This window comes from Lichenostomus cassidix, chromosome 3, assembly GCF_008360975.1.
Source record: "Lichenostomus cassidix isolate B80296 chromosome 3, HeHo_3.0, whole genome shotgun sequence".
Classification (NCBI taxonomy): Eukaryota; Metazoa; Chordata; class Aves; order Passeriformes; family Meliphagidae; genus Lichenostomus; species Lichenostomus cassidix.
Window position 1 is genome coordinate 55,305,709 of NC_139483.1, and position 13,228 is coordinate 55,318,936.

At 42.1% G+C, this 13,228-nt stretch overlaps 1 long non-coding RNA gene across 1 annotated transcript; it reads right to left on the reverse strand.

Annotated features, from left to right (window-relative positions):
* Positions 1-4,176: 4,176 nt before the first annotated feature.
* On the reverse strand, positions 4,177-12,379 carry LOC146439746 (uncharacterized). The gene is made up of 3 exons (XR_014851303.1): positions 12,241-12,379; positions 7,066-7,140; positions 4,177-6,979 (listed from the first exon to the last, which is right to left on the reverse strand). It is a non-coding gene; the product is annotated as an uncharacterized LOC146439746 (long non-coding RNA).
* Positions 12,380-13,228: the final 849 nt, after the last annotated feature.

Genomic DNA, 13,228 nt, shown 5'->3' on the forward strand with positions numbered 1-13,228 from the left:
ATGAAAAATGTGGAAGCACTTTTAAAAGATACAGACCATCATACTAAAGACATATGGAAGGAAGGACCCTTTTGTGCAATCCTTAGCCTTCTGGGTTTTCCTAGTCATTCACCTTTGGCAATATACGCTCACAAGCTATATTGCAAGTCCTCACATGGCTAGGATTTGGTATGACAAGTTGTTGTGGTGTAGAAATGGAATTCCCAAATTTAGTGCTCCTACTAAAATGAAAACCACGAGCCACTCCCCTTCTCCCTCTCCCTCCAGTGACACAAAGGGCAGATATCCTGAGTTAAGAAAAAATTACTGGAAACAGCAAAGAGATAAGAAAACTGTTTCCTTCTTGCTGGTTGGTGGGGACATAGCTAGTATTTTGCTGTTTTGTTGACCCTGTCCAAGAGAATGTGACAACGTCTATTATGCCATTTTACTCCTAAAACCTGAATTTCCTAGGCAGGTCCCTTAATCCTACTTTGTTTTATGGCAAAACCAGCCTTCAGGAGGATCTGGGTTATCTTCTCCCCTTTCTCAAAAACTTCCTCTGCTATGTTGCCCCATACAATGATGTCATCAATGAACTGCAAGTGTTCCAGAGTCTTGCCCTTTTCCAGTGCAGTCTGAATTGGTCCATGGCAAATGGTGAGACTGTGCTTCCACCCTGAGGTGGTCGATTCCATGCATACTACACACCCCTCCAGGTGAAACCAAACTCTGACCTACACTTTGCTGCCTGAGAAGTGGAGAAAAACACATTGGCAGTGTCAATAAGCCACATCACCCTCCTTGGCAGTGAGAATCCCTTGCTCCAGCTTCCCCCTGATGATGTGGATGGTATAGAATAACAACCTAGACACACTCACATGGCTCCAGGCTCCACCTCCTCTTGGCCACTGCTAAGAATCAACCCTGCCCTTAGCCAAAATGAGGAGAGAGTTCTTAGTGTAGTCAAAAGCAGATCTTTCTGAAAAATAACTAGTAGAAATAGAAAAATGCTAACAGTGAATGTACAAAATTGCAGAGTAGGATGAAGTAGGTTCTTGCAATAAATATAGCATGAATCTGTGAGAGAAAACATGGGTTTGGGTGCTGGCTACAATTCCCATTGCAAGTGTCCCTTGCTGGCCATGATCAGCTGCATACCTACAAGGAACACCTGCACTGATCCTGTTACTAGTCAGTGCATAAGCCACTGTTCAGACCCTCAAGTGGTACACCAATGTGTGGTGATGAAAGGGTCCACACAAAAATCTCAGTGTTTATGGCTAGAAGCAAGACAAAGTCCCCACTGGGTATTGTCTACAGACGCAATAAAGTAAATTTGCTTCAGAAATGAGTTTCAGACTGAAGCTTGTGTTTATCAAACCAAAATTCCAAAGGCTATTTCAATAAGCCATCCATGGTCAGCTCCCAACTTAGTATATGCCTGCTATGGGCAAGGCAGAACTATGCATGAACTATTTAATCCAATTTCCCAATCAACACATTGAGACAAATGTCTGGGATCAGCTGAAACTTATCTATTAGGTATTGGCATTACTAAAAATACCATTAGCTAAATAAGCATCTCCATCTCTGTGACATATCTAGCAATCCCCTCCTGCCTCTGCCAGTGACCAGCACACAGTGCTTCTGAGCAAGGTGACCCTCACTTTTCTGCTGCCTCCTGCCTCTCCTTGCACTCACACATACAACCACCCCTTGCCCTGAGACAGCTGTATGATCTCTTTTTGACCCCCATAGATATCAGATATCTTGCCCTGTAGCATTAGATTTGATTATCTTTTTCATTAACTTAGCTCAGATTGCCACAAATGTTATTAGTGCTTATGAACTACCCTTTTGAAATCTAACAGTACAGTGGGTAATAGAATTACATCCCATAGCAACGAAAGCACGAGACAACAGAGCACCATGCAACAGAGCAATTCTTTCCATTTGTCCTCACTATAGTGCCCTTCACTTGCAAACTCTCTGTTTATATACTGCAAGTAGAAGAAATAACCTAACTATAGACAACATGATTCATTAATGTCTTTCTAAATAGAATAAGCCATTTATTAGGACCTGTCTTATCAGATAAACCATTAGTTGTGCTCAACGGGACAATTAGTGCTCCTAAAAATATTTCTGATTTCAGAAAATAACTTTTAACCCAGGGACTAGTTTACCCCCAGATTCACAGCAGCAGAAGAAATCTGCTTCAATTTCCAATGTCTCCACCATGAGTTTACACATGGCAGGAATCTGGTAGATGTTGGTAGTGCTACTCACTGAAGTAAAGCTGCATGGGTGAGTTTTCAGAAACTCACTAAAACTCTAAACAAAGGTCCTGAAAACATTACTGAACTTAAAAGTTTTCACCAAGGGTCTGCAGATAACACAGACCTCAGGAAGCTATTTGCCCCAAATATGGGGACACATAAATATATGAAGACAAAATATTATTTTTCCACAATCACTTTCAGGCACAGACTCATAATAGACTGAGTTCAAATCTGTTTTATTCTGTGAGTAACCTTTTATACAAGCCCATGGGGAAAACTAAGGACCATTTCTGATTAGCCTCATGGGAGCACACAGCCTAATAGAGACTGTTAAAACCTCTTCAGAATAGGGGTGTTTAGGGAACAGGATAGAGGGGTAGCAGTGGCTCCCTCCCAATGGCTAGCAAGCTGAGAATAGCCTCCTTCACGTAAAATATCACAGCAAACATTCTCTGCACATTGGGCCAAAGAGGGGAAGGCAGGGGCAAAACAGAGACAGAAATTCAAACGGCAGATTCTGTGTGACCATCCTGCCCAAGGTGTGGGGCTGAAGCATATCTATAGGTAGACCTAAACCAGCTCCATTATCAGAGCCAAAACAGTTATCACCCTGCCAAAGACTTACCCACAACCCTGGGCAAAGCTTCTGACAGCTCCTCATGCTGGCACCCCTGCAGCTGCAGCTCCCTAGCCTTCATCCCCAGGGTCACAGAGCCTATTCCTGCTCTGCCTGGGCTTGTGGCTGCAGCACAGCATCAGCCCAGATCTCTCTTCCCTGTCAGCTCACAGTGCAGGAGAATGAGTGTTTATAGCAAATTTATAGTCGTGCCCCACATGATCAGACTTTTCAAATCACAATGTCAAGTGAGGTAACAGCAGTAGAGAAATGATACCTGGATGTCCTTTGTAGCTGATGTAAGAAAAATTTCTGTTGTCTTTTTGATGCTAAGAGGAAATACAGGGAGAAAAAAAAAGAATAAAAATATAAAGTGAAAGGTAAAAGAGGACAAAAATTATCCCCCCTATTTTTAGAGGAGGATTTTTATTTCCAATTGCTAATATGTCCTTTTTTTCGTATGTTCACAGAGAGGAAAATTGTCTTTCGTTCCATACTGTTATGACAGGACAGCTGAATGGCAGTATGGAGCATTTTAAATCAGCATTTCGAAGCTTCAGCTGTTCCAGGAATAGCTATTCCTATTACTTCACTTCTTATTTGCACCAAATCAAAACACAGCTTAGCTTATTTGAAGAGTTCCTTAGCTGATTACATCTAAGCCTCTAAAACTTTATCTAGGAAAACAGTTTCTAGCTATGAACATGAAGGAAGCCTTGAATTCCAATGTAATCATAAATAGGAAAGTTCAAAGAGTTCAATTTTTTTGTGGGTTGGTTGTTTTGAATTTTTTTTCTTCTTCTTTACATGCTTTGAATGAGTTTCATCTCCCAGCCCCCTGAAGAAATCTATGACAAGGCTGAAGCCCTGTCCTTACTGCCAAGAGTATCCACAGCCTCCTCTCATTGTTGAGGTGAGTCTGTCCATCTCCAGCAGCTCTCCTTCACAGGAGTCACACCTTGCTGTCTACAGTGTTGGCTTGGATGGTGGATTGGCCACACAGGCTCCTCACCCTGCCTAACAGAGAGCATCTCCCTAAGGGGTCTTTGCAGTCCCCTGGAATTACCTCCAAGTGAAACCTTTCCTCCCTTCTCACAGTAGCATTACAGGCCAAGCATTAGCTGCCACTGGGACTCTGGTTCCCCTGCTTCAAGGATGCTGCTCTTCAGTGTTTTCCTCTCCCTTGCTCCAGCACTTGCTGCTTGCAAAGGGAAGCTGGGAAGTAAATGCCCATGCAATGCACAAAGTCCAGATCAGCACATATGCTGACCCAGCTCTCAGGTAAACCACAGACATCAGACACTTTTAGAGTATCTGATAATGTAAAATATTTTTGTATCCAGGGAGGGTGATATGGGTGGGTGGTCAGGTCAGCATGCTACACAGCAGTCCTGAGTCAGCCAAGGAACCCAGAATTGCCAATCTTGTTCTCATTTTGAATGATCTTTTTAAAGAGAAATCCCAAGCACACAGAGAATTTAAATGATCACCACAAAGAACCTGACAAAGATATTCCACCCTTTTCCCTCAGGCCAGAAAGGAAAACATTTTTTACACCCAAATCACTGACCTAAGACTTCAGGAGATGTGGATCTCTTGCCCAACTCTACTGTTACTTTTATCCTGTGTGCAAATATTTGTTTATTAACCTCTCACATCCAATAATCAGCAAATCACTTCTCTTGGGTTGCAATCCACCACCTGACAGGTTGCCAGGGGGTGATTAATATTCACCATCTTTCCTCCTAGAGAAAGAAGCTGCAGCTTTCCTTGGCTGGTCCAGAAGGAAAAAGCAGCTTTTCTCACAATGACAGTTCAAAATCACAGCACTGTTCAAACAATTCACTTTACTCAGCTAACACTTCTATTACAGACAATTGCTCTCTGAAATTGAAACTGGATATTAGTGGACTGTTTGAAAAATACAACTGTGTGGGACAATTAAACTGTTTGAAGTTTGCTATTCTACCAGCCAGTGAACTTGGCATGCAGTTTCTCCAGCAGGCTTAGATCTGATTTAGGCATCCAGAGCATGGAAATGAGTTTATCTGAAATTTTTCCTCTGGATCTCTGGGATCCAAATCCATTGAAAAGTTCAGGCTAACTACACAGGAAAAACCCACTGTGAAACTCTTGCCTTTTTTTGTCTCACTAGAGCAGCATAAAATCTCAGGCCATGACAGCTGTTTGAGATCTACTTTCTGAATGAGAAAAAATATTCTCTTATTCTTTCTGAAAGTGGAACATGGTCCACGACACCAGAGGAAAAGTTCACAAAGGGAAATAATGGCATTATCTGAAAGACTGGAGGATCTCATGCTACCCCATCACAGATATGTAATGGCTGTAGCCATTAGTATGAGAAAGAAGAAACTCAAACTTCATAGAGGTTATTTTACTTATGAATGAGTATTTCTAGAAAACACAATGTGCACCAGAAATGAGCAAACTCAGAGATCCAGGCATTCTGCCAGCATCCTACCCTCACCTTGCCTTGTCACCAGTATAGTGACAGAACAGACTGCTGCCCTGTCTGATGCTCCCAGATTATCTTGCCGCAACAACAGGGTCCCTGTTCCCTGCATGTGGAGTTCAGCCTGGGACAGCTCTGCACGCATGGCTGATGCTCTTTTAAAGGTTGCTAAGGTGCTGCCCCAATACCAAGTGTCTTCCCACCAGTGATCAATCATATCTTACCTTGCAATCAGTGCCCTGCAGTCCATTACAGTTAATCAATGCTAGAGCATCTTCTGTGTCCAAAAAGATAAGTAAGCTCATTTTTCAATATTGACTGCAACTGTTTGCTTTTCAGCATGACTTCACTTCAAAACAAAAGATAATTAGGGCCTATATACTGCTTTCTCTGTGCTGCAGATTTGCTCTGCCCTGCTAGCTGTGAGGTAGTCTGTCATCCTGTGCTTTGCCAGCAGGTACACACATACACAGACACTCCTGCTTTAGAGCTTTGTCAGTGTCTTTTTGCAGCATGAAAACCCAATTGCTCATTTTAGTCAGGTTGCTCTCAGTAAATGAAAAAGCAGCAGAGCTTTATCTATGAAGCCAGGCAGGGCCCCTATCCGAGCCCTGATGTTAATTGAGGTGACCTCTGAGAAGCTTTACCTCCCACCCAGTATCAGCTGCCTTTGAGGTTGTGCTGATAGCAAAAATAGAGGTGGTATGTGACCAGCACTTGGTTATTTCCCCTTCCTCAGCTGCTGCATTATTATACAAGGCTCTGAGGGCTGTGGCTGTGCAGCTAACAATCTGTGAAAGCATATTTCCCCAGCGGTTCCTTGCGAGCAGTATGAAAGTGTCAGATGAGGACAGAAGCTGGCATTATGCTACTGGCATGACTGAATCACAACAGGAGCTCTGTTGTTAACCATTTAACTGTCTAAATATATTGCACAGCACTGTCCTGTCTGGTTTCTGCCCAGCATTATTCCTATTAGAGAAAGTTCAGAGAGCTAATTGTCCAGCTAAACTGTGTGATGAGCCTCTGAACAGACACCAAATTGAAAGATTCAGGCAACCGTTCAGCTGTTCCAGCATCCTGGCAATGGTGGGGAAAAAATGTCTCAGATGATGCTAAATCTGCATCTCTCTCAAAAGCAGGTTCTTTCATGGCAGTGGTTCTGGCAGATCACTGTTATCTCTCAAAGTATGTCAGCCTTCTCTGAAGAAGGCAAAGGCTTGACTTAACCATGATCCTCTGGCTGACGAGCTCCTTGTGCTGGTATGCAGATTAACAAAAGGTTTCTTTTCCACACTCTTCATTACCCTTGTGTCAAACCCTCCTGGGGACACTCTGAAAACATGCTGACAAAAGCTCACAAGCTCAGCTATAGCCCAGGGGGAGGTAGTAAGTTCAGGCTTCACAGGGACAAGTCTCTCTTCCCCAGTGTTACCTTCTGGGAGCTGCTTGGCAGCAAACAGCTCTGCTCATTCACAATCAGCCTACTTATCTGCTTAGTCCACCCATGCTATCCTGCTTCATCATCCTCTCACTTCCCCCACCTCTTCCCTCTCCTTTTATTCTCTTATGTCCAACTTCATAACACACTTCCCTTTTGAGCCTCCATCACAGGTCCAAGCACTCCTTAACAGCACAAATACTGCCAGTTAGGACATAAGAGTCAGTGAAACCCTAACCTGAGTTGTCTGCATGTTGGCAGAGGAGCTCACCTTCAGCAGTCACCTCCCATACCATGATTGCCCTCCAGGAAGCACTGCAGATTCCCCAGAGCAGAACCATCTGGCCTGAGCAAAAGAAAGAAAGCAGCATTAATGAAATGCCTCTCCTGTCAACACTCCTCCTTAAACCCAGCCCCTAACTTGACAGAGTAAATTAAACGTGGCATTTGGGGTGAGATGAAACAAATTTAAAGCAAATTCTCCTTTTGCTGTTAATTTGGGGACCTCTATTGGTTTCAGAAGGGATTAATCTGTGATTATGCTAACAGTCAGCCAATAAACCTGATAAGAAACATGTCAAGCTCTCCTTTTTCCAGCCTCCTTTTTGCAATTATAATTGGTCTCTTTATTTCCATAGAATTATTGCTTAGTGCACTGCAGTACCTCCAGCCTCAGCAAGATTAAAGGTAGTAAGGATCTTAACCTTACATTTCATTGCTCTTGTCAGTTCAAGTTAGCTACACAATGTCATTATGCTTTTATATAATACAGAAAAAACAAGTTGTACTTCTAATATTACTTTTAGCTAAATATATTCCTTTTCTGGGCAGCAGATAGCAAAAATTAATGTCAGTTCTCATAATATTTTATGATCTTGAACATCAAATATTCCCTGGTCACTGAATCAATTAGGATTCATTGACTCCTATTAACAGTTAACAGGGCACTGTGTTCTTCAAGCAGACATTAATAATGAGGCTTTGACTCTGTGAAACCACACTAGATAGCCAGGAAGTCATTTAAGTTACATGCAAGATTTGGTTTGCAGGGATCAAGAGACATGAATATATTTATTTTCTTCAATGTATTGATGCCAGCTAAAGTCCCCACAGCGCTACTTTAAAATATGATGTCCTAGCTTCATCATTTTTACATAATCCCTTTTATTATTTAGTTGTGTTTCAGGCAGACAGAAAGAAAGACAATTTCTCTGATCATTGTCTGACACAAAACATGAGGAAATTCAGGATCTGTAAATTTTCAAAGAATATTTTTGGGAAACGCTATTCTCAAATATTAGTACAGCATTCCCACTGGCAATTTAAATTGATATTATACATGATAATAGGGACATCTTCATTTAGAATTGTATATATGTCTGCACATACAGTTATCCAGCTTGTGATGAAAAAGCTCTCAACAATTTTGCTGTATACTTTAAACACACAAAACCAACTTTGTACTGAAGCCCATACAACCATCCTTGAAACGTGATGCTAATAAAGGATGCTAACAAAATTTTATTTTGTTCTACTCATAAAGTTTAAGAAGCAAATTAATTTGTCTCACTTGTGAGAGCAGCATCACCACTCCAGCAGTTGTTAGCAGTGTAAAGCAAATAAGGTTGGGATCCCTGGACACACTGTGCTTCTCAGAAATAATTGCTCTCTTGAAAGAGTTAAGAGCCTCTGCCCTTTCTAAATGTGGCACAGTAAAAACATTGCTCTCACTAACAAGCATGGTTCAGTAATTGGAAAGCAATTTTAAATTCTAATTCCAAGTAATTTGATTTGCAGGAAATGGCAGTTAATTACTCATGCAAATGCCTCAGTTAGGTGTGGCTGGACTAATGCACAATGCATGAAGCAGGGAGAGCACACAGTTCAATGTGCCTCAGACAGCCTGAAATATCCTTCACAATACCGAGCATAACAATTTTTTTCTGCAAATTGCTACATGCTGAAAGTAATTTCCACACAGAAGTTTAAATTAGAGGTGTAGTGCAACATAAGGAATAACTGTACTCTAGCCAGTTTTAATTACTCTTTGCAGACTTGTGGCAACATGGCCCTTTGGGACCGTCCCCTTCTGCTGCTCTGTGTCTCACAAGGCCTGGACCTTTCTGTCATCTCCAGACCATGAAGAACATCCTTCTGGATCACCAGCATGTCTGAAGGTATGGGTTTACAATCCTGAGCAGGGCCCAAAAGCTCACACACTAAGGGTCAAGTCAGACAAAAAAATGCCGTTTGAAAAGTCCTCCCTAAGGCAATGTTTTGACAAGGGAACGCTGCACCTTTTCCATGAGGAAAGGTTGATCCTACTGTGCTCAGCCAGGGCTTTCTCAGTCCCTCTCCGCAATGAATGCATAGCGTGTTAGTCCTCGCTCTGTCACACAAGGTTAGTGACACTCCACTGGTGCTGTATGTACACTCACCCACCTAGTTTTTACTCTACTGTGGCACAGATTCCAGTAGTAAATAAGATTCTTGCGATCTGTAGTCTATTTACCCAACCCTAACCCAGTGAGCTGGGAAAATACCACTTTGCCCACAGCACATGCAGGGAGAGAGGCAGAGAGAGACTAACCTGCAGCACAGCAGGGACTGAACACTCCCATCCTGTGTGAGCACCCAGTCTCCCTTACCTATCTATACTTTAATACTTTCTTTCTCTCTGAAAGTTCTTCACTTGAGAACAGTGGGATGTGTCCCATACACTGGCCAGAGAAAGGGCCAGGACACTAGCAGGGTGCTGAGCTTCTGGAGACCATCTTCAGCTCCAGGATGCTTTGCAAAAATCAGTCACAGCTGTGGTCAAAGTGGCACAAATTCCTAAAAAATCACAAGAAGCAATATGGGAAAAGTAGCCTGACCTTTGAACCAAGACAATTAGGAGGAATTTAATAGAGAAAAAAAATAGTGGTCAACTAGAAAAGCACAAGCTGCTTGAAATGATCAGAGAGCAAAGAGTTAGCAGGGCTTTTATAATTTCCTGCTCTTCCTGGAAAACTGCAAAGGGATCCACAAATCTGAAGACAAGGGCAATTTGGTTGACACTGACTGCCTTGATTTTCAAAAACGTCTTCCAAAGCATGAGAAGAAACCAAGCATCCATGGAAGGTCTTTGCACTGTTAGGAATACAGTAGCAACATTTTTTCAATAAAGAGTAAGCAACAGTTCAAGAGGGCTCTGTGCTGTTCAGTGTATTTATGGAAAATTTAGAAAAGGGTGACGTGAGAAAGCTTATCAAGAATCCTAAGTTATTCATGATAGTAAGGACTAGCACCAACTGTGAAGAATTGCAGAGGAATCATATACAACTGAGCAAGAAAATCCCTCAAAAGGTTTAAAGCAGAACTGGGAAATGTTCAGGGAAAGGCAGAAGAGAAGATCAAAGGTAGAGAAAGCTGCTGTACTTTCCTTGCTGTACAAGGAAAAGATGAGTGAGGTAGGACACATCAATCTGTGAAAGTGGTGACTTCTGGGTATACAAAAGAAGTCTGCAAGAAGACTGATTGTCTGCTTCTCTAACAGTACCAGCAATAGGGGGTCATCATCTGAAGCTTGAAGGAGCCAAAACAACAGCAAAAAGGGCAGCAGGAGCTCCTTGAGAAAGGGCACGGCAGATGATACAAGTTTATCATTCTTCAGCCTTCAAGGGAAGGCTGGACATATTCTCACAGAGGGGAGGACCACCTCTAGCCATCTCTGACTTCAAAAAGGTGAAGGCTGGGAGAACATCAAGTATCACACAAACTTGTCTTGCTCAGACTCTTCCATAGGTCTTCACCTATGGACCCTGTGAGAAACAGCACTCTGGGCTGGGTGAGCCTTGGGTCAGGGTCTGCATCACTAGTGTTATATTCTAAAAGAACTAAATTCTCTCCTATAAGGAAATGTCAACATATTTATGGATTGACTCACCTCTGGTGTTTGGTCTCAAATCTACCATTTTCCTTGGCTTGTTCTCCAAACATTTTATAATTCTGTCAAAATTGCATATTTTTTAGAACTTCATACCAAAGGCAAGCTTGACTGCACCTCCCAGGCTCAGAAATAAGAGCACAAACACAAAAGAGCACAAACATAATTTTAATTTAACTTACAACTTCTAGGCTATTCTCCTGATGATTTCAAGGCTTGTATAAAGCTTTATTGCAACCGCCAAAGTTCCGTTTAAATTTAAAAAGGCCTTTCAATCAGAATATCCTGACACTGCAATATACTGTCTCAAGTATGCAAAAATGCTTAAGAAAGAACTGTGTGGCACACGTAAGGACAAGGAAGATCTGTAAGACATCCATGAGATGATTTGTGAGCTTTAGTTCAGTCATTCTCTTCAGTTAAAGTTTGAAAAGAGAAAGAAACACTGTTGAAATGTGACAATAATTTACACAGAAAGTACTTTGAGTTCTGGGGAAAAAAAAATATTACCTGCTAATGGGAGTCTAGTCATGATACAGTGCTGTGCAAAGCTTGCATGTATGTAATGATTTTTTTCTCCACCAAATTGCTGCCTGGATTCTCAAGCAAATCAGTATGCCAGGCAGGAGAGAAAGCATATTGCTGCAAGAAAAGAAGGAAAGGAAAATAATGCTGTCATTTTCTATTTGCACATTTCTGATGCAAAAGGAGAGATATGATAGAGGTTATCCCTTAAAGCAGAGCTTGCTTGGTATTTTTGGTTCCCTTCTCACAATCCTCACTAGGAAGATAACAAACAAAACGTCACCAGACAGAGCTTCTGCAGGAGCAGCTGTAACTGGAAGACATCTTGTTCCTGCTCAGTAGCACCATCCTACCTTCTTGCCCTGAAAAAACCAAATAAACCCCAAAAAAAACCTGAACAAACAAAAAAATTCCCAACATCAAAAAAAACCAAAAAAGATATTTTTTAAAAAATTCTTGATATGGTTACAAGTCCTGATTGTGGTACAAGGTGATCCCTGTAAGTAGTCCACTGGTGGCAGCCACAAGGCCAGCACAGCTCAGGCAGTGTCTGAGGAGCATCACACTGAGCTGCAGGAGAGCTGCAGTGCCCAGGCTTTCCTGGGTGACTCCTGAATAGTCCCAGTTGCACCTTCCCAGTCCTGCCTGCTCTGCTCTTACAGCCCTGTTTCTTCCTTGGATACTTTATTAGCAGAATCAGGGAAGGCACTGAGGAGGGCTCAGGTAATGCTTTGCATTCTTGAGTGTTGAACTACACATGAAAATTATTCATATAAAGGCACAAAGATTCATTCTCCCTCTCCCTTCCTTCACACAGCACTGACAAGTTATTCCATTCCCAACCAGATGAATGAAGCTGATTTCCTGCTGGTTGATGCTCTACAGCCCATGCACCCTCCTGGTCACAATACACCACCTCCAGCCTGTGGTGCCCCAGCACAGTGGCCCCCCGGATCCAACCCAAACAGACCTTCTCTCTCCACATCCACCCACCTCATCCTGCTCCCTGCTGCCTGCTGAGCTAAGGGCAGCACCTGCTGCAAGGGCTTTGAGCCTCATGTGCTGCATGGAGAAGCTTCTCTCCTCCTGCAGATCCTCTTTGTTCCTCACCTCTGAATAACCACCTTCACAGAACTTGGAACAACTCCATGTCTTTTGAAAGCCCCATGCTTCCATCAGATCTGCTCGAGTGACTGGTGGGTTCAAAAGTTACACCTGGGGGAGGAGGGATAGGCAGCTTGGGAAGACAGTGTAGCTGCTCAAGCTACATTTTCTTTGGGAAGTCTGACTAATCTTTCCACATTCTAGGTCTGGAATTTTCATTCAGCTATTCATCCAATATTTAACACTCTGTGAATTTTTTAAGGCTATTATTCCATAAACTTGAATGCTTTCTGCTTCCCTGATGTTTGAATATACTCTGACTGCTGAGTTCAAACAAGGTGAGATTCTGGTGAGCAAGATGAAACACAGTAATTCTCCCTGTTTTCCCATTTATTTTCATTTTTTAAATCCCAGTAAAAATAAAATTCCCTCAAGGAGGCTTCAAAAAGTACTTGAGGTTCTTTATAATGAATTGAAAGGATCCACAGGAAAAAAAAAAAAGACATTTTTCATTTAGAAAATGGCACTTATAGAAAGAAACATGCAAGGCTGTAAGCAATCAAGCCACATGCCCTGAGGGCCATGATTGCACTGCACCTAACTTCAGCTGAAGCCACTTTACTCGGGTATTTGATTTACTCTAATGACTACTACTTAGCTCAAGTTCTATTAGTAGAAGTCCCATGTAATAGGGGACACATTTATCTGGAGCCAATGGACTGTATAATGTTTAACCAAGTATTAAGCATGTGAGGAAGTTTAATCTCTTTTTGATTGACAGAGGAAGCAAAGATTCACAACATAAGCACAGGAAAAATGCATTGAATTTCACTTTTACCCTTAGATTTTTTAAAACTCATTTATATTATTTTTATGA